Below are 22,545 nucleotides of genomic sequence, written 5' to 3'. Positions count from 1 at the left end.
ACCATTGCAAAGTTGAATTTGCTTTAGAATACTGCAACTACGAATAGGACATGACTAATTATTATTATGCGCGTATTGTACATGACGTCTAAGATATACCTAGGTACAGTGGCGTAATTTGATAAAAATCTAGGGGGGCAAAAAAATTAACCTCCCGTTCGGCAGTTCCTGCAGTAGTCATAATCGCGATTTCAAGATAACGTGCTACGCGCCTATACACACTGTTACAATACATTAAATCACTTCAATTACCTATATAGAATATTATTATTATTACCTATTAAGATATTTTATGCATTCTTGCTTTTGGGCGCAAAAATGATGATAGTTATAATTTAAATTTTTCATAGTGGTATATAGAAGAGACCGTAAGTCTCCCTACTTTGCATAATATGTATAAATATTAAATACATATGTATTTTTTATTTTATATTTTTATAATAATAAACAGGTTTGAAACCTTTTTGAAAATGTTTACAAAATATTTAAATATTACTTAATTACAATCATTACAACACTCGTAACAGCTTATTAAATTAAATTTTAAAATTATAATACATAAGGTAGATTAAAATTTTAAAAATTACATATGTTATAATTAAAGGTTGATAGAGCTACCCTCATTGACCATTCACCAGATTGTTAAATTAAATTATAATTTTTTATTAATTATTAGATATTTTTATAATTTGTTTTTCATGCTTTCAATACTTATATAATATACTGCTAAACAATAACAATTAACTTACACATTATAACTTGTAAAGCTATTACTTGGAATTGTATTTAACGAACTATGACTTATTCCGACACAGAACTTAAACTTGATATGTGTGAAAAAACAGTATAGAGAGTAATTAACGTAGCACAATACAATTATTTTTCATGGCGTGTTTAAAAAAAAAAAATTGTGTTGTAGACAATAAAAAATGTTTTTATTATATATTATATATGTATTTTTTTTAACATCAGAGTAAAATTAATTAATTTTCCAGTGTTATCGACAATATGTAGGTATGTGAATGCCACAATTTTCGTTTTTAAAACTAAGTATGGGGTACTGTGTAATACGGAGCACCGAGCAAATATAAATGAATGCAAATGCATTAATTTGTTGAAAAGAAAGGTGTATTTATTTTCTAGTACTAAACAAATACAAAGTTAACAAAATTTAAAACCGCACAAAGGTTGGACTAAAAAAAAAGCCTAGAAGAACATTTTTAAAAACACACATTTTAAAACATTATTTAAACATAATAATATAATAATAATACACTGCAGCTAAATATAATACAATGTGGGTACATTATACCTACGCGTAACTATGCACGCAGTATATACTTTTATAAAATTACATTAAAATAATGACAAAACCAAGATGTGTTATTTAGGTACCTTTATCGTTTCTATGATTTTTATACTTCTTTTAATAACGTACATTTTTTAATTCACATCGAAGCTGAATATTTTTCTGAGTATTTCGATATATTATATTATAAAAATTGATTCGGATCGAGTACCTATATAGTTAATAACTTATAAGTAAATATAAAATGTTCACGATCGGAGTAATAGACTGACCATTTTGGGTATAGGTACTCCATTTCGCCCCATTCCGCAGTTTAGTAGGTACCTACCATTCCATTCATCTAAACCTTAAATACTTATACATAACTAGTAACTAATTTACTACTCGTTTGAAATTATACCTGAGCATAAAAATGCAGAATGCTCATAAAAATGTTCTGCTTTGGAATACGGAATTAAAAATGAACGTTGTCGTCAAAAACAGTGCAAGACATAAACGTCAATAATAGCAGCTGATATAAAATATAAAACATTTAAATTATGAATAAAAAAATTAAACTTAACTCTTAAATCACCGTAAAGCTAAGTCTATGAAGATAAATACGCAAAGTGACTCAGTGTAAACACAGTCAAACAACATTCGGGCATCGTGTTGGCTACGGTTTCGGGTATAGATCACTGAAGCAGTGGTCGGATCATTGCAGGATGACTCAAGGGTTGGACTAATATGTAGGTATACCTACATTATACATGTATCATAATAATTAGTTATTCCATATTCATAGTTGTATTCTAATACCCATTCATTAGTGTAGTGATGTGACCGTAGTGTGGAGGGAATGATCGGGGTCAACCAGCACCCTCTCATAGGATCAGGGAAATAATTGTTGTAATATTATTATAATTGAGGGGTTGAGCATAACAGTGGCATATCCCATACATTTTTAGAAGTAGTCACATAATTTTGTTTTGAATTAAAAATATCTTAAAGGGCATGGTGGTGGTTATTAAAATTCTCCGCAATTCTATACAATTTTAAAATTATATTTTATATTTTAGTTTCCACATTAATTATAATGCTTTTCTACTAGTCTACTGCCCAATATCTATTAAAGGGGTATTATATGGTGTAGTATATAAAACAAATTACTTCACAGGAAAAAGTCTCAGGTTTTGTAGAATTGTCGGATTTTTATAACAATTTTTTTATCTGAAAGATAAATGTAGACTTCCTACAGACTGGATTGAACTCAGATTTTTTATTTTATTTCAATTAATAGTACCTCTGGCACCGAGGGCCTTAATGCAACACCGGCCTATCTTTGTTTTTTAATTGTATGCTAGATGACAGCATTATATAATATTATGTCGATGCATCATTGATACATTTTATTTTGCATGGTAGTGCAACAGTAGCCTAGGCCAGCTATTAACCCATAATTATGCCTACACGGAAAAAACAAAACAGTTGTTTGTACTATAAAGATAGTAGGATTGACTGTACATTATAATTGCTATAGGGATAGCTATTAGGTTAATCAGATTTACTTAAATATTATAGTCAAGTTATTATAGTTATTTGAACTGAAATATGCTATTTCAACTATATTTTTTTAGTTAATTCAAACATTAAAAACTGCATTAACTATAAAATATAGTAAACATTACCATAACTAATAACTATATTTATATATTATAGTAATAATAAGTAAATCATTTTAGTTAGTTTACCTATTAAATAGGTATATTTACTTTAATTTGTTTAACTATAATATTAAAGTAATTTTTTTTCCGTGTACAGATAATAGTATGTGGCAACTGTTACTTATTACTTATTATTGAGGAACTTCAATATTGTATTAAACACAATTGTTGAATTTTTTCGTTAAAATGTATTGTAAAAATAGGTCAATTATATTGTTACGCTTAATTGTTTACTTAGGTATTCTTCATTTTAATTTTTAATCATTTAAGTAGGTATATATTATTGTATTTAATAATACAAAAAATATCAACATATTATGAACAGTACATACCTATAATTAATTAGCAATACCTAAGTTAGAACTTTTAGAAGTGGGGTTTTGAAATGTCATGATATATTTTATTTTCTTGAAATATTTAATTCATATAAATAAGAATGAACCTTATATTTAAATTAAATTTAAAATCTAAAAACAACATTGTTTTAAAATATATCAAGTTATATACCTACTTAAAGCAAGAGAACATTTTTAAAAGTATGTTAGTTGTATGAAACAAAGATAAATCGATAACATATAGGTACAATATTACAATGCGGAATTTGCTTTATGCATCAATATAAAATAATTTAAATATTACCAAATAATCTCAGAAAGTCATAACTTATAATAACATAACATATTTAAAAACATAAACAAAAAGTAATTAATATTTTATGTAGTATAGTATTGTGTATAGTATATTGTGGCGTGGCGAACTTCATTAAATTATGAGGCACAAAATTTATATTAGTAATTGTTAATACTTATATTACATAAATAATTACGTATTTACGTAAAAATGGTAACTGAGAATGATTGGCTTATTCTTAGTGTGTACTTAATAAATTATTTACTATAATATGTGAAAGGTTCCTATAGTCTCCAGGACACCCACCACCTTTTAACACGTTGAATGCCGACGTCGAAGTGGCATGCGCACGCCAGTGGCCGACATCATTTGACCTGCGGGCGACCGTCGCCAATTGTAAAATTAGTAGATTTTACGGAATTGTCAATACGGTTATGAATGTTCTATAGAATTTTTAAATGTGTTAAGCTATAGCCACCAAAAAAGACTCAATACAAAAAAGGTTACTCTATGTCAACGACGTGTTTACATTGGCCACGGGCGCCCGTTTAGTCGTGTCAACTACGGGTTAACGTGTTAAGCTGAGGCACATGCTTCAAATAAAGTCCTTCTGTACGCCACTGAATTATATTTCATTATAAAATATTTTTCATAGAAATTACTAAAATATAGTCTAGGTAACGAAAAATTGAGACTCAATTGAAAGGTAATAAGTAGCTGATTTAGTTATAAACTTATACACTATTCGCAGTTATAACCATTAACAAAAAATCATTTATATACAACTAAAGCCACTATCGAAGATTATAAACTGTTAACTTTCAATGTGTACTATGTGTAATCACTATTGTCTATTCAGCACTAATAATAATATAGGGACATATTAAATAAAGGATATGTATAAAAAAAAAAATAATAAATATTTTTCATACTTTCATAGAAATATTTTGAATCCTAGCAGGATGTATTCGAAATTTAAACGAGTGGAGTGGAGTGATACAGGAATTTCCTGTAAATTAATATTTATGCATTACAGTTATTCTCATCTAAACTTTTAACTTTAAAAATCTGCTTAAGAGCTAATTAAATACTCGTTCGAAATTCAATTTTTACATATCACATAACTGAGAACACATTATGTTTCAGAGTATGCGATTAAAAATCCATGGCGTTATTCGAAAATGAAAAAAAACTTAAATCATGTTAATATAAAAAATAATAAAAATATTTTTCCTTTTAATATAATAATATTATGTTGTTTGTTAGTTGTTACGAATACAAATTATGTTACAAAAATATTCAGAAAAACGTTCATACTTTTTGAGACAATGATTGTTTACTATTAAAAAATAACACAATGTGTAGGTATTTGAAAAATTATGGAAATAAATAATTTTTTTGTTTTAATGTTATACGGTATGTGGTGTGTGGCAACCTAGCCATAATATGCCTTACACAAACAATCTCTGCAAACGCAGCATAAGAAAATGAACCCACAGGCCAAAAGATTTCGTTATCTCCGTCCAATAATATTAATTAAATCAGACAAACATTTTCCGATATTATATTTATATTCATATTAGTATCCAAGGATCATGATGCATCATCATATTATTGATTATTATTATCATTATAACTTGTGCTAAAAAAATGTATAAGTAATAACTTATTTTTTTCATTATTATTCTTGGAATTGCTTGTTTTTAAATTGGATATATTTCTAATAAGTTAATTTAAAATATGTACCTATTTATTTTACAGTATTAAATATTAATATATTTTTGACTCTTAACGTCTGCAGACTGCAATTATTTAAGAATATACCAATATACGTAGTACATATAACAAAATTAAATTGAGCTTCAAAGTACAAAATATATTGTTCGTCGTGAATGCACGAACCTGCAGTGACAAAATATTAAAATTTCAAATAAATGTATTTATGAAGTAAAAAATAGATTCCATCGAATGCAAAACATCCATTTGCGTTATATTCATTACACGAATAAACCTAATACTAGTTATATCATGCATATATATTATATAATGGTAAAACTAAAACTGACTCAATTGTTTATCCATTTGTCAAATGTATTTCCAACGACCATCAACGGTACCATTCGTTGTTGTGCATATTATTATTATCTATTATCTATAAAAAAATTACAACGTAATTATAATAATTTCGTTTTAAATAATAAAAGTATAAATAACTAATAATAAAGAATATAGATGGCTACTGAATTGATTACTTAGAATTGTCACTTGTTGATTTTATGTTAATTTTGATAACATGCGTACCTACTGGGTAAGCTTATCTAGCTACTTCCTATAAAATAAGCGTGCAACATGGGAGGTTGTTTTTTAGTTGTTTTTATTGTCTTGTCAAGACGCTGGAAAAGGAAAATGTATTGTTATCGGCTTATACGAAATGTTTAAAATATTAGTGTAAATTCAATAAGATTGCATACAATTTATAAGTACTAAGTAGGTATACAACAGTTGTTGTGATGTTGTTACCTGAATAATGTTATTAGCCATATTAAAATGAAGACGGTTTTAATTATTAAAACGAGTGCATGATTTGTACGATGATAATATTTAATGTTCGACGATTATCTTCTATTTTAAGAAACACACATAACATTATATTTTAGTTACTGTGAATACAAATACGAATATTATGTTTAATTATATTTTGGATATCCACAAAAAAAATAAATTTTAAAGGAACCCAATAAATATATTCTTTATGTGATTTGTAAAATATAAGTCCGACAAAAATATGTACAATATCACACAAATACAAAAAGAAAATACTATTGTTTTAAAATCCGTTAATTTTAAGTTTTTCAAAGTTGTATAACTATTTTTATGAACGCTATATTGAAAAAATAAAAGTCAAATGCGATATTTTACAGTAGAAGTTGTCTTCCTTTTTATGTTGGAATTATGGTTCGTTCTTTATCTATACATAACTGTAGTTTTCTCTGCAGTGGTTTACCACGCAAAACCGTTTTTCCATATAATTTCGTAATAAGGTAGGAACTATAAATATTTTATATTACTAATGCGTAGGCCACTTATAAGTTCTTCTTATTCTTGGCTATTTACGAGCCATTTAAGTTTATATTTCCACAACCTCCAATCGCCTCCATCTGTCCCTCTCATTTGCTATTTGGTCTCGATTTTATACTCAACAATACTAAGTCTTTGACTATTCTATAAAGATTCTTACCTATTCTATAAATATCCATCGTGGCCTTATTTGTCTTTGGTTTCAATCTTATGACAAGACGAATGGTCTCTTCTGACCTCCACGTATGACCAGCTCAGCCTGCTACTACTCTAAAGGACTTCTTTGATATTTGTTTATCCGTACTACAGGGTATTCTTCTTCTCGGTTTCTCCGATATCGTATTTTTCCTGGATATTTCATATTGGTCCAAATGTCCTTCTATAAAAAAAACTTATGAGTAATGAATTCTAAGTTACTTTGGATCAGTATTAAAAATATATATTGAACATTTAACTTTTTACTAAATTTCTTGAAATTTTCTAATCAAACCCCTTAAAATCGAATGTGTAACGTCTTCGAACCAGGGCTTGGAACCTTTTGTATTTATCGGTATCGGTTCTGGTACTGGTTCTTCAAAAATAAAATAACTGTTCCGGTTCTGGTTTTTCGATAAAAAAAATAAAGGTATCGGTTCCAATAATTTCGGTACCGGTTCCAGAAAATTCCTGGAACCTTTTGAATTTATCGGTATTGGTTCTGGTACTGGTTCTCCAAAAATAAAATAACTGTTCCGGTTCTGGTTTTAAAAAATAAAGGTATCGGTTCCAATTAATTTCGGTACCAGTTCCAGAAAATTCCTGGAACCTTTTGAATTTATCGGTATTAGTTCTGGTACTGGTTCTACAAAAATAAAATAATTGGTTCCGGTTCTGGTTTTTCGATAAAAAAAAAATAAAGGTATCGGTTCCAATTAATTTCGGTACCGGTTCCAGAAAATTCCTGGAACCTTTTGAATTTATCGGTATTGGTTCTGGTACTGGTTCTCCAAAAATAAAATAACTGTTCCGGTTCTGGTTTTAAAAATTAAAGGTATCGGTTTCAAATAATTTCGGTACCAGTTCCAGGAAATTTAGGTACCGAAAAGTATAATAATTTTAAATACCTATCTGGAATGCGGGTTTTATTAATAGTATGAGAAATATAGAAAACTTATATGATCATACATAGTTTATACACAGAACAGTAATATCATTAAATTATGACGAATAAAATAATTTTATTTTTAAACCTAAAATAACCCGCTTAATTTAAATAATAATTTCAGCACTTTATTTATTAAAATAAAGGTTTCGGTTCCGGTTCTAGAACCGGTTTTTTTTGTTCGGTTCCAGTCCTTGCTTTGAATTCAAGGATGATGAATAGTGAAGATGGTTTAATTAATAATAGAATGGTACAAATGTAGAAAAAAGTGCCGGCGATGAGTTCGTTTTCCTAAAATATAATATAGTATGGAATGTGCGTGTCCACGCACCATGTATGAAAATACCTTATTTTTATTTAACATAATATTTTTGGTTAAGTTCATACTCGCTGACAGTGATATGCGTGACCGTGAAACAAGCCTATCAGTTCTCACTACACCGTTTTGTGTAGAATCGAATCTATTAACTTGTATAGATAACATGTTATGAACATCTCGTTACCACTACAACCTATGTAATATGTATACGAAACACGACATTACACGGTGTGGTGTGAACCCGACTTTAGGATGGCTTTTAGACTGACTTTCACGTCATACGACGATTACTATTAATATAGGAATATATAACCTAGGCATCTCTAAAATGTGTACAAAAATGTGTCAGAATTATTCAGCGGCTGAGTTGCAGACTATACAATTTAAACTGTGGCCAAAGTGCTGCTAACGTCCATATTGTTATAAATTATGGTTTCGCCGGTTTTGGTTATTTGCGAGCGAGTAACCTCAAGGTTTCCGTCGATAAGTATAAATCAAAGGTGACCAACCAACATGATATTGTGGGCCACTTTGGAAATGCATTATAATCTCACGGGCCACATATACTGAATTATACATAATATTATGTTTGGACAAAACAAATAAAAGTTTTATTGTATAAATTAAAAAACAAACATAATGAATTATTATCGTTTTTATTATTACTAATGAATTATAAAAAAATTAAAATAAATCAACATAGTTAATATAAAAATTATAATTTATTTATTTAGTGAGATATTTGTTTCTCAATTTGTTCACTTAGCTTCTGCCTTCTGAAAATCTATAGAAATGCGTGTATTTGCACATCTTAAATGATGTAGCAGGTTTTCGCATATTAGTTTTGAGTGTGATATATGTTTGCTGAGTTAAATTTTCGGAAAAAAAAACGATTCGCAGGTTGATTTAAAATCATTCACAACTTTTTGTGCCAAATTTCTCAAATTGGAAAATTGTTCAATATAATTTGCTATTATACCTTAGTATAGCTAACCTAACTATACCTATAATGTTGTTTTTTAGAATAGATCAGAATTAATATTATTGTTGCGATTAAATTGTTAATAACACGGTCACCGCGTAATGTGGGCATTTCGGAATATTATATTGGCACAAAAATAAAAATGTGTTATAATAATGTGTGATAAATCTCGCAGGCCGTAAAATTATTCAAAACGGGCCGCTGGTTGGCTATCTCTGGTATAAATCTTAAAGGGAAAGGCAGGCCACAGCCAGTAGGTTGCGAGTGTGTAAAGTGTTGTGGAAACTGGAGAGTGATGACATTCCGTCGAAACTAGTCTAATATAATAACAACAATATTGTATTATATTATGTCATAAAAATATAATACGTATATATTCGTTCTGATCCCATATGGTCCTACAAAATGCGTCGCCTGTTTTTCGAGCTATAAAACCAGAGGAAATCAGCACATCAGTCACTCATATAATATTATGTTATCCAGTTTCCATGGGTACAACTGTACTGGGACAGCTCTACGGCCCTTCATTTTACCTGTCGTGTACATAATGTAGCGCATGGATATTATAAGTGACCACCAAATAAAATCTTGATATATTTGCTAGTATGTTTTGCTATGATGTTATAAATATAATTTTTTTTAAAACAGTCAATCAAATTTTAAAAAAACACAAAAAATTTGAATTTAAGCATACAAAATATAGGTTTATTGTGCTTAAAAATAACACTGTATTTTATATAGTAAACACAATTCCTTAGCCTTGAATGAAGGGAGAAATGCATTTTAATAATATATAAAACTATAATTTATAAAATAATAGCTTTCCAAAATAATATTATGTATATTATTATAGAATGTAGTTAATCATATTTTAATATTTAACTCATAATCCATCTTATTAGGGTATGCCAACTCAATTTCAAAGTAAGAAACAAAACTTAAGCTATAAGAACTTAAGGGGCTCAGTAGGAGGGAGGGAGTGTTAAGAGGGGGGTGGACCACCGCGTCGCCCTAATTCGAAAACACCCTTGATTTTACCAGAGAAGTATTTAGTGGGGCGTGGAAGTCAGATCGGTATATCGTTATTTATTTGAGTTGATAATTTTTTTTTTTGTAATTTTTTATTAAGTTATTAGTTATTATTACACACAGAAAACTGATCACAATACCTGAAAAGTTATGTTTATTGAGGAACGATCATGAGGGTTGTAGTTATCACTGATAAATGTTTTCCAATGATGATATTATTATAAAACGTGTGAATATTGTTTATTCAATAATAATATGTTAATGTTTGAACTTTTTCATTATCTATAATTTACATATACGAATAATTTAGTATAATATTAGAAAGTACGTGTGCAATTAATTATTGTTATTGTCAAAAATTGAATTGTTTTCCAAATTTAGCGGGTATGGCGATGATGGGGTGGCAAACAAAAAATTAAAATATTAATGCCTAAAATTTTGTACAGCTCGAATGATGAATAATATTATATACTTCTGTGAATAATAATTAATAATGCACATCGCCAATGAATATTAGCTGACAATATTTATTAATACAATAAAATAATAATTATAACATTATCGCCTAAAATATTATTATTGCGCTTATGATCGTCTTTTCTCGCGGCGGGACAAAACACGCTCGCGAGCAACGTCGTCGTCGGCCGCATAGCGACGAGCGGCAGTCGCAGTCGTACCCGGCGACGGCTGGCTCGCGGGTACGACTGCCGGACGGGCGGCCGGGAAATCCCCGTCGAACGCCGACGAGACAGCGGCGGCGGCGGTGGCGGCGGCGGCGAACCGCGTGGCGGCGAAGACCGCGTGCGCGCGCGACCGGCGGCGGCGTACTGTCTATTATTATTATTATTGTGACGGTCGTCGGCGCGCCGGCGGCGGCGGTCGAGGCTGTCGCGGAGGCGTGGGCGGGGGGCGCGGCGTGTCCGACGAGCGCGTGTTGTAGTCGCACGGCGTCCGCCGCGTCACTCAATCGGCCCTTGCGCTCCGACACGCGCGCGACGCCGCCGCTGACGAACACACCGACGACGATCACGACGAGAGAGTCGTATCCGCCCGGCGCTTACGGGCCCCCCCGTCGTCGTAGACCATTATAGACGTGTCTCGCCGAGACGGAATTTTTTCTTGTAATTCGCTCTCGCACACACCTAAACACACACGCACACACACACGCACCCACAAACGACAAAGTATTATACGCGCGCGCCAAGTCGCCGCCGCCGACGACGCCGTCGCGGGTCCCGCAACCTTTGTATATTCGTGAGTATATTATAATAATATAATAATAATAATGATAATAATATATAAAATATTATATTGCCATCCCAAGACGCGTTCTACAGGTCGTCGTCGCCCGTTAGCGCAGTGCAGAAATTTTATACGAGTCGATTGTAACAATAGCGTACCTATAAAAACAATGATAATATTATGATGACTGTTTGTCAAAAACAATAACATTGTGTAGGCAGGTTTATGCTCGTCGAGTCTCCAGTCTACAGTGACCCAAGACACGTATTTTAATTATTTATTTCAGTGAAAAATTATTTGATTAAAAAATTGTTAATCATATTATTATACTGAAACTTTAAGAAAATTAGGTATTTATGATAGATACTATATGTCTATATTATTATCTTTCAATTTTATTTTTACCATATGATGTTGAAATAAACTGAACCAATTTTTTTTTTCATGTTTACCATTAATTTTAAACAGCATTTAACATCGTACGTAATTTGATTTATATAACATATCGATATGGTTTCCTTTTCAAATTGTTTGAATTTTCGGATGGGTTCAAAGTCACATTAAAAAATATATTATAACATATACGATCATTATATTATAATATTCAAATTATTTTTTTTACTCTTATTTCTTACGTGATTGAAATGATTATCTGAAAATATAAAATAAAAAAACGACTAAAAAAAAATAGTTGATTATAAATACAAATATTTTTTTAAAAGTATTTTATATACGTATTTGAGCACTTTAAAAAGAATAATTTTACTCAAAAAATGTACAAAACAGTTAGTGTCTAATAATAATGATACTAATAACGTACGATATCGCATATTCACATATTTACGTGCAAGATTTTACTATAAATTCATAAAATATTATGTCGTCATAGTGTCTTTGAGGACATTAAAAAATAAATAAAATTGTACGTGTTTAAAATGTATTGAGATTTCGATTTGTAAACGAAACGACATCAAAGCTAAGAGATTATAAAAGGTATTTATGTCGTAAATTTCATCCAGTGCACTCCTGTTGGTGTAGGGCACGCGTGAGAATGGTAGGTTACTAATAATTGTTTCCCGTGGACGTATAATTCAGAACTTTCTCGCTTCGGTATCAAAATATTTCTCCACCCCATTCTTATAAATGACAACTTTTTACAGAAAAAAATAAATGCATACACTTGATGTAAAGATTCGGGCTTAAGTATAACTTAGTTTGACGCTATTAGGAATTAAAATGATTTCATAATTTTGCGTTTAACGTTGTTTAGAATTTTTTTTTAATGTTATCATAAGATTTGCTATGTCACGCTACTTTTGCGTATAATGTTTTGAATTTACAATTATATATTTCACATTTTCCGTAAAAATAATAATTTGTTCACCTAAAATTTTTCAATATTTTCATATTATATTACATCACAAAAATACGAGTAGAAACGAGACACGGTGTAATGTATTAACTACATTTTTCTATAAGGTTGAGAATATAATTTTAAAGACAACTATAGGAATTTTATTATACGCATATTACGCTGAGTAGTAGAATTATTTATTATAATAATAATTACTACTATTATTATGCTAGAATTACATTTTTCCATACATTTTTGAAAATGCAGGTGTGCATTGTACATTCGTAAATATTTATATTTATATGTATAAAAAGAAAACATAAAAATAATATAATATATAAATTAAATAATATACAAAAACACTCAGTTGTTTTCTGTTAAAGTTTGATTTTATGATTTAATGATATTCCAAATTGTTCGTTTTTTGATTTAATTGCGTTTAAAAATTATTACCTTTATAGCTTGACGTTTAAACTTTGATTTATATACTTCATGGTTATAATAACAATAATATTCTAAGCTATTTTACGTATTTACATATTATACAATCTTATCATTTGATATTTATTTTATCTAAATTCCGTATTTAGGTAGATACGTATTGAGTAGTTGAAAAACAATAAGTGACCTTATATTTTTTCTACACAATAGTTGTCTACAAACACAACTTTCAAAGGTTAATTATAATATTCCTCATATGAATTTCTTCAAAAATACTTACCATTTTTTGATTTTGCTTAATTTTAGTAGTGATTGTTATATGTTAGAGAGTAGGGACCAAAAACAAAATTAAAAACCCTTACTACACACGCGTGACATATCGCTGCAGAGTTGTATATTTTTGGTAAATTACATTACTTGAAAGTAAAAAATACGCATTTAACTGAAATAAAAAATTACAATTGAGGTTGAAAATCTGAAAAATAATATATTAATTGTATTCATTAAAATAGATGTTTCGGAATTATGAATTCCTTGAAAACATGCAAATGATTATACTAAATGGTAGTTTTAAAAAAAAAATCGGTAGGTACTAATAAATATAAATGTACCATAATATTTTAATATATAATATTTAATATACAACTATTAAAGTTAGTGAAATATATTATTAAAAACTATTATTATATTTATTACAAATTACAATATGACGTGTGCATGTGCACTACACATTGTGCGTAAATGTGTAATCGAAAGCTTATTGAAAATCACGTAGGAATTATATAAATAGTATAGTCAAAATAATAGTCGTTATAAATAAATTTTATTCGTTGGCAATTTATTAACGTTATCGCCGTTTTTATCATTGTCAAAATGTCTAGTAGGTTTATAAAAGGTGAATTGTTTTTCCACTCTGAAACACGAAAAACAATTATCAGCTTCACGGACCGCATATTTTATAAACAGTTGTACCTATTATTAGTGAATAATTTACTGGACGTTCGAACTATTTGCGCATACCTACCCACATAATAATATGGGTGTGATTTATTATTTTATTATAATTTGCGTAAAGTCGTATTAAACTAGCTAATAGTTGGACAGTTAATGATATTATATTTAGGACGTTTTAAAAAATATTAAGTTTTGATGGTTTTCGACAAACAAATAAAATATTTTGTACGCTCAAATTCACAAGTTATTAAGCAATTCAATACTTGAAAAATATTTTTTTCAACTTTTTATATAGACTTTTAAGTAGGTACTTGAAGAACACAGGTAGTAAGGTTTGAAATTCAACTGAAGAATGAGGTTTTCAAATAATCTCGAAAAATCTCGGTAATCCCCTGTCGTTTTTTTTTTTATAAAAGTTTTAAACTTTTCAACGAAAATATAATTTATATTCCCCAGTAAATCGGCTTCACATAGGTATTTTTTTTCTAAATCCGATAATATTGTAATATATCGTTGTCAAATTAAAAAAAATCATGGTAACCATATTTTTTATACTTTGTGGATTATTACCTTAAACTACTGTAATTTATTTTGAAGCACCTATTTAATTTTGAATACGTCATTTATGTCTATATGCTTGTGGCAATTTCATCATCTATTTTAATCCATTTTAGGCGCTTAACAGTAAACATTATTTCAGTAATAATTAAAGAAAATTCTTAATTTACTAAAACTGCCGTTGGTAGATATAATAATTATGTGAAGATAAATAATATTCAAGAGCTATTTTCCTTTATAATCGTGTGTATAATTATTATAAAAAGACAAGACTGCCTATATACACACTAATTTATTCTTGTTGTGACAGTAAAACCGTAATTACTAAAACAACGTATAACGTAATTATTTTTTAACCGTTTAAACACGTTTACTTTGTTAATAAGAAATGTCTACAACCAATTCATTGTTGTTTGTGTTAAAATTAATGATCTGCAGCATCGGTAGGTATATTTATTTATTTACAAATACAATAAACGTCTTAGCAGGATTAAAGACTAAAGATTACTCTGTGCTAACAGTAATAATATATTATGCATACCTACTATTAATAATTAATTAATTGGTTAACGTTTTATTTTGAAAATACTTCAGGTACCTACCTAAAAAGAAAAAAAAACCAAAAAATATTATATTATAAATGTTATAAATGTCAATGCTATGTGCATTCATTTGAGTTTTTGCAAGATTAAAAAAATATTCTATCACGAGTCACGACTTTCAATCAAAGCGCGTGTATATTGATCATTAAAGAGATTAACCAATTAAATTAGAAAATTCATAAATGGGTAGGTATTGCTGTAAATAATAGCAATACGCAAGTATTGATAATTTTTACCATTTTTAAGATCAACATTACAACCAGCGATACTGGGATATTCTATAACATGACGCACCTATAATACCTATACTTACTATGTAAACAAATTTGCCAAATCTACTCCTTATAATGTCCATCTAATAAGTTAGATTACGAGTTTTGTAAAGGCCACACATAGTGGTTTAAAACGCGCATGCTGTTCCGTTTAACCGCAGTTGATCGCGGGGCAAATGCGCTGTTTGGCGCTATATCCTTTGGTCTTTTACGACGATTCAAAAAACGCGACGGTTTCAACCGATACGTGTGACGCCCACACTGGTTGATTTTCAAAGAAATGGTTGATCGTATTAAAAATTAATTATATTAATGTCGGTCGATCGCGTACGTAGTTTTAAACACGCTTATACGGTTCATATGAAAAAATGCAAAGTACTTATTAGCAAAGAAAAAAAAAACCATTTTCTGATGGAAAAATATTAAAAGAAGCATATTATTATCATACAAATTATTATTATGCTTACTTAGGCTGCATGTAATTATATCAATAACAAACTTACCTACGACCTACATTAATAGTGGTTGATCGCCAGATATACTTAACATATTTAATGAAAATCACTTGATGGAAAAGGCGGGCGAACTCTGACTTAGAAAATGTATTTGAATTTTATATATTATTTCATCTAAGCATAATTTAATATATTGGTGATAAATGAAAATTGCGTTTTTCATTTGTTTTCTTTTATAAAATATACATCATAAATAATACATACAATTTCTTCAAAATATATACTATATTATATATTTTATTTATGTATTAACTGCGAGGAATTTGTGTTGGTAAAAAATTGTAAAATTCAATGGTTATTGTTTGAAATATCACTCATTGGGTGGATGTCAATGATCATCACGTGAATAATATAAACAAAACTCAATAAATCTTTGAATACAAAATATAATTAATAATAAAGATATTAAATTCGTTTAATACTGTCAGACGTAATTGTTTGCTTTCAAATTAAACCCTTATAATTAATACTTGAATTTATTACGATTTTAGACAAGACAGTGTAAGAGGTATTTGAGTGATTAAAAACATAAACGTGTAATTTATTAAATGAGAGATGATATCAACTCATGAAATATTTGCAGTTATTCGTATCAATTTACTGATTGAGTATTATATTGTTTTTTTTGTTTTTTTTTTTTTATACATACATAGAACAAACTGTTTTACTTAAAAAGAATAAAACATTTTAAAGACATGGCTGGAAATTAATTTTTTGTTCCAAAAATAAAATTACATCTCGGCAGTGAGATACGACGTGTCTTGACGACGAAATTAATGCAACACATCGCACATTTATACATATTGTTGGCCGGCATACTGTTGTGTATAGTTGCGTAACATCACTGCATTGTTCTATCAAGTCTGAATAATTCAGTCGTGAAAGACGTATTACATCGAAGACATCAAAATAGTTTAATCACTATGGGGCCTGACTATACTGGATTCAAAATTCTTAGGAACATTTTATAGACAACTTTATGTGCGTTTGGCTGATGGACATATTATTGTTATTACTGTCGTTGTGTTATGAAAATTATCGTCAGTGCAAGTATAATACGAAAAAACATTTTATTCTTCACTCAAATGGACGATTCTAAATCCAATAGTATCACAATTCACAATTCATAACTATACTAGTGTTATACAGTCTGAAAAAATATTCGAAGTATCAATAATAATATTTACGAAGGAACGATCACGAAATCAGAGCTTTAAAGTTATTTTTAGTTATTAAAATATATTTCAGCATAATATTTTGAAAATATTTACACTGCATCAATTACAATTTAAATTATTACCAATAGGTTAGGTATATAATATATGGCCCGGCCATTCCGTCGTTACTCATTATGGAGAGTTTTTTTCTGAATGCAAATCGGAATAGGGAGCACAGGGACAGCTCCAGAGATTTGGTTGGGGGGGGGGGGAAGTTATATTTTCAAAAAACTTTATAACAAAAAGAAAATAACAATTTTTACAACAAAAATTCAAGTCGTCTATTTTTAAAACTGTCAAAAATATCAATAATGTGATCTATTTAATCTAGAAGACTAGAACATCCACTTTATTATACACATTAATAAGACATAATAATACCTACTGATAGACTATTTTCAGTCATCCTTGAATGAAGCCAGGATAATTCTTATCAACGTAATATTCTAAGTATTTCCATAGTCCGTACAGAAATGTGTGATACGCAATTAATGTTTAAAACATAATAAAATACTAATATCATAGTATATTTTATATTATAATATATTATTATAATATAGTTTATTGATATGTTTTTCATAATATAGATAGCATGTACCTATTGTACCTCTATCTATATACTTGTGCGTGTCGTATGATAATCAATGGTATAGTATTATGTTATTTGTTTGTAATTTTTTCTTATAACAATATACAATTATTTATAAATACGGGCTTGGGGAAGGCCACGGCCCCTAATCCCCCCACCGTGAAGCCACCACCGAGGAAGCAGTGGCTGTTTCAACGTCAGACGCGTCGTATCAACATATTTTCGCATTAAGTATCCTATTGATCCAAAGGCAAATTATATTGATAAACATATTTTGGTAATAATTTATAATGAAAAAACCATGCACTAATATAAATATGAAATTAATATAGATAACCTGGGGTATTTTTAATTGGAATTGTTTTTTTTTGTTAATTATTCATATTATTTTTACTCTAATAGCATAATTAATCATAATAGTTATACAGTTTAATTTACACAGTATATAAACAGAAATGCACAATAGATACATCATTATTTCATTATTCAGTCGTTAATAATATTTTTTCACATATGCAATGAAATTAGTTTTTTTTTTAATCTAAATAAACCCACGGCAACGTTCGCCATCGAGTGGTATTGACAAAATTAAAAAACATATTAATAGGTAACATAGAAGTATAATTGTTGTACAAATTACAATTAAACGACAACTTAAATACCAGATAATAAGTAAAGAAGAGTTATATTATCTCGTTGAGTAGATTGGCGGTTATGATGAAGTTCATTTAGGCGAAAAATAGAGTTGAGGTCCTGGTTAAATGACATAGTGAGTGATTCCGGAAACATTTTCCCTGTCCTGGATCACCAACAATTTAACTACAGCCCGAAAATTCTGGAATGGTGCAAATGCATTAGTCTGCCGTCCTCAAATGACGTTCCTATTATAATATTTTAAATTTGAATTACGGCGGTAGTCAAATCTGCAGTGGTGATAATATAACGATTTATTAGTAAATATTTGGACCAATCTCTGCAGCATAGAACACAAAAATTAGTGGATACGCGGCGGACACTGAAATAGCCAATTCCTATTTTATAGGTATGCCACTTATTAGCCGATCATAATTTATATAATATGATTATATTTTGATTGCGATTTTGATAATATGTTATCATAATATTTTTTAGGTTTAGATGATGGAATCGAGTTATTCATTCATTCTAAATAGGTACTATAGTTTTTATATTTTAAATATAATAATATAATAATAATATAGATATAATAATATAGATCAACATAATAGTTGTTAGTATTTTCGATCATATCTGTTGTTTTCTCATTCGATGAATAATTATTACAATATTATATTAGTTTGAAACTGGGGACTGGAACCAAACCTATAAGAACCGGAACAAAAACCTTTATTTTAATAAATATAGTACCGGAACCGAGCCGGAATTTTTAAATTAAATAGGTTCTTTTAGGTTCAAAAAGAAAATAGTTTTATTTATCATAATATTATGGTTTTGTGTATAAACAATGTATGATTATAATATGAGTTTTCTTATATTTCTCATATCTACTATTAATTAAACCCGCATTCCGGATAGGTATTTAAAATTATTATACTTTTCGGTACCTACATTTTCTGGAACCGGTACCAAAATTATTTGGAACCGATATCTTTATTTTTTTTTATCGAAAAACCAGAACTGGAACAGTTATTTTTTTTTTTGAAGTACCTGTACCAGAACCGATACCGATAAATACAAAAGGTTCCAGTCCCTGCTTGAAACACGATTATTAGCTAGGTAGCAATAAACAATGCATATTTAGTGCACATTTAACGTTCGTTCATTGTAACTAATTTTATAGTGGGTGAAGTAAGATTTTCACAGAACGTTAATTAATATAGATATTATTAAATTGCAATATTCATTTGTATATAATAATTATATTATTTTACCCACTATACTGCCGATGGTCACTATCAAGTCGATAATACTGTTACGCTTTTAATTATATTATGTTCCAAGCATTATAATATAATATTAATTCTATGTACTTACTCGAATAATAATATTATAGCAAAAGTATATAAATTACGAGTATAATACAATTAACTAGCATAGAAATTTGGAATTTGTTTTGCATTTTATATACGATTTTAAATCAAGCCGTTTATGAATAATACCAATACGCGTCTTTTCAATGTTCTAAACAAGTAACCCATATAATATTGTTATGTTAATTTATAACTAATTAGGAACATTGATTTAAGTGACAATAATAGAATATTGTAATTTGTAGGTACACTGCAGTTCGTTAGAATGTTTAGGTGGAAAGTATAAGTGTATAAAACAAAATTACTTAAGACTTAGTCAACAGGTAAAGAAATAAATAAAAAATTGTAGATACCGCTCTGCTGTGCAATATAGGTTAGGTTTTTTTATATAATTTTATGATATAATAACATTATTGTATATGAAAAACGATTCTCACAGTCTATCAGTTGCCTAAATTACAATAATATTATAAACTACAACAAACTAACTTTACTCAAATTTGTATTCTTCGTTTAATATTATCTAATTTTGTCAACATTTACATTGAATTGAAAATTTTATATATTTGTAACTAGAAACTAACTTGCAAATTTTCGACATTTTGACGAATTTTGTCAAATATATATTAACTAAAACTTATAAGGAGCATTGTATTAATTTTTCAAGTATTTTGATCGAGCCAATTTTTTTTTAGACATTAATTTTTAAAAAACTAATAAAAATCTCTTATGCTCATAAACTGCTCAAAAAGATTCAACTTGTTTTAAAAATGTAATAGTGTATAGTAGTATAGAAAATGGCAATATAAACATCTGGTGAAATTTTAAAGTATTTACGGCAATTTGTATTTTAGTTACATAAAAAAACTTAGTCAATTTAGTCAAATGTTGGTTTTGCGTATATAAATCTCTGTTCTTCCTTAATTTTGCTTCCCACGCTTTTCGAATTTTAAATGTCGACCTCTCTAAGTACTAACTAGATTTACTTTCCCACCATAAAAGATACTGAAGTTGAAACATTTATTCGAATATGAACCTATCGTGTATAAATAGCTTATAATATTAAATAATTATACAAAAAACAAATATCTTATCATTATATATAGGTACATTCATTTCTTCGCTGAAAATCTAAAATAAATAATATAAGTATTGTGTCCTATAGCCCAAGGGCCAAGGGCTATTGTATGACCAAAAATATATATATTGAAGTAAAAGGAAATTTTTGTAGGTAAATAATTACGGGCGACTCAACATAGTCAACATATTATTGTCTATTTTCGCATCACATATTGTTTCGTTCATTGTATTTTTACCGACAATTCGATAAGTTGTACGCGGTCTTCGAATATAAATATATATCTAAACAGATCGAATAGGCTAGAAATGAAAAATCGTTTGTATAATTCTAGTACAAAATACACTAACAAAAAAGTGATCGACACTTTGATGCTGATATCTATGCGAATAACGTCTTTTCTTCCCACGAGAAAAATAATAATAATACACCTTTCACAAAAAATTCTTCTTCTATGGTCCCATTCATAATAGTATGACATACATCAATTCAAAGACTTTTTGACACCGGTATTACAAATATAAGTGCAACTTGCACTGACGTGACGTAGGTATATTCAATTTCTAAAAATAAGAATACATTCTTCGGTAGTAAAGTGTGTAATTATTTTATATTCATGAACATTTAACGATTTGTAAAATTGTAACCAACATTTGCGCCGATAGGGTAAGTAAAATATTATCTGATGAAAAGTTGTATGCACCTTATAAAACCAATTACCTAAATGCAACTGGAAATATACGATTAAAATATTTAATAGATTTTTTTTTTTTAGAAATTTGTATGTTTCGTAAATAAATGTCTCATAAATTTAAAAAAAAAAATATGTTCCTTAAAATATTATATTTTACATTACTGTCTTTTGTATTTTTTTTTTTATATACAGTATAAATCATCATTATTATCATTATCTATGAGTTATAAATTATATGATTAGTAGGTACCTACATAATATAAACAGAATCATAAAATATTATCGATATTGAACAAAGCAAAGAAGCCGTTGATTTTAATTTAAAATCACTTGGATTTCTTATACTTTAATCCGATGTTACTTGCAGCCTCGCTGTTCCAGAATAGGTACATATTAATATGGATTGGACCGTCATTTTGACAAATCGCATGATTCTTCATAAATGGATATTATTAGTAGAATGTTTGTTACTGTGGACTGAATTGTGAAATAAAAGTGAACTATTATTAAAATAGTACTTAGAAAAAATTTGAATAACAAAAAATACATCAAAATTGTTTGTAATAATATAATTCAATTATTATAATATAATAATTCAATTAAACAAGTATATGGCAGCTAGAGTTAATAATTAAGTAAATAATAATAATGAACATTGGGGTTAATAATTTTAATCGTTCTTTGTAAGTACTTTCATTTTTAAAGAAAAATTAAACACGATAAATAAATATACTTACGTAATTATTTCTAAGTACACCAAATTTAATGTATAATAATAGTTATTAGTTTAAACAATTAAATTACTAAACCGTCATCACTAATTGATTTT

General features: G+C 28.6%; 1 protein-coding gene across 1 annotated transcript in view; it reads left to right on the top strand.

The window, feature by feature from the left end:
- The first annotated feature begins 11,082 nt into the window (after window positions 1-11,082).
- LOC132935438 (carbonic anhydrase-related protein 10) overlaps window positions 11,083-22,545 on the top strand; it is a 283,615-nt gene continuing 272,152 nt past the window's right edge. Inside the window, exon 1 of the mRNA XM_061001986.1 lies at window positions 11,083-11,445. The gene's annotated coding sequence lies outside the window, so the exon portion shown is untranslated. The remainder of the gene's footprint in view (window positions 11,446-22,545) is intronic.

Source organism: Metopolophium dirhodum, chromosome 1 (genome assembly GCF_019925205.1).
Source record: "Metopolophium dirhodum isolate CAU chromosome 1, ASM1992520v1, whole genome shotgun sequence".
NCBI lineage: Eukaryota > Metazoa > Arthropoda > Insecta > Hemiptera > Aphididae > Metopolophium > Metopolophium dirhodum.
Note: the sequence above shows the minus strand (reverse complement) of the source record. Positions and strands in the feature narration are given on the sequence as shown.